Source organism: Capsella rubella, unplaced genomic scaffold (assembly GCF_000375325.1).
Source record: "Capsella rubella cultivar Monte Gargano unplaced genomic scaffold, Caprub1_0 scaffold_2, whole genome shotgun sequence".
NCBI lineage: Eukaryota > Viridiplantae > Streptophyta > Magnoliopsida > Brassicales > Brassicaceae > Capsella > Capsella rubella.
Window position 1 is genome coordinate 4,239,489 of NW_006238922.1, and position 1,537 is coordinate 4,241,025.

Below are 1,537 nucleotides of genomic sequence, written 5' to 3' on the forward strand. Positions count from 1 at the left end.
CTGGACAAGTTTGAAGGGCTCTATGAGAAGTTGTGTGATGAAATTGATGTAAGAAGTCAAAGAAGAGATGCTGCGAGAAATCACATATGATTTATACGTCCTTAATATATCATTTGCTGTGTTATTGTGATAATGTGTTGTTGTATTGTCTTTTCTTTTTATTTTATGTATTGTTAATGGTTTCTAAATCATCCAATCCAATAAAACAAAAATAATATTTCATTTTAAATGTTATTTGAGAAACATACTGAAAAACATAAATAAATCAAACTTAGAATAAAATGAGGGTTTCCTATCTCATTCAAGTTCATGCTTTTGCAAATGTAATTTTGTTGTCTACCACTCATTTACCTTTTCTTGTCTATGATACATATATCAAAATCTAGTGGTCATGAATTTTAGACTTTAGGAGGCTCAGTGTCTATTAAAATATTTTGTTATGGACCAAATTAAACAACAAATATTTTGACATTTTCATCTTATTTCTTGTGTATCAGTAGGTCAAAACATAATTATACATTATCTACTATATTTCGCACTTGTAATTTTGTTTTCCATGTCCCAAATCTGTAACAATAGTTAAAACGACTACCTATTCTATTTATTAATTCGTTAACTAATAATCTCATATTTATTAACTAGCTATTATCAAGTATACTAACAACAACAAGCAAAAATAAATTAACTAAACCATCAATCAAACCACTTTTAGATATAAACCAAATAACCATTAAACCAATAATTCTACAAGTAATACAAATACCATCATTCTTAACATGCTTCTAATCCAACTTCCAAAAGAAAAAAAAACATTAAAAAAACACCAATTCGATCATAGATCAACCTCCTCTTCATGCCACAATTCCACGATTACGCTTTCTTTGCCTGCACTACAACATAAAGATATGCGTGAGTATTATCACAAATAGTAAGTAAGATGACCCCCATATACTACCTATACACACAAGCGAATTACACAAACCAACACTCAATCAAACAACAAAAACATCAGACCATACATAACAAGAACAAAACAACTCCTAATCCAGCCTAGTGTCGACCTCCACATCAACACATCTGATGTCGACCGATACCCTCTTGGTGTCTATCTACACTGCCTCTTAAGATACAGTAGAATCGCCTCTTATCAATCCTGAAGAATCCTTGCACCATACACGACCATGAACAAACCCTAACCACCAAATCATCACGTGATCTTTTCTTGGGGGTTTTCCTCATTCGCACAGTTCCATCAATCAATTCCTAGAAGTCACCCATCCTAATCCTACTCTATCTCAAGAACACTTAGCTGTCAAGTTCTTTTAGGATCTTTGGCCAAAAAAATAAGTGTACTTTCATGACATAGTTAGAAAAATCAAATCTTTTAAACCTCTCCGCATGTTTGCTGAAGCCAGGGAGGCTTACACTTTAGAGGAGTCTAGGAGCTTTGTTTCAGGATATGAAGGGGATCATTACATAGTAAATACATCAATGTCAAGTCTTGACATGAAAGGAGTCCTATGTCGAAGAAAGTTAC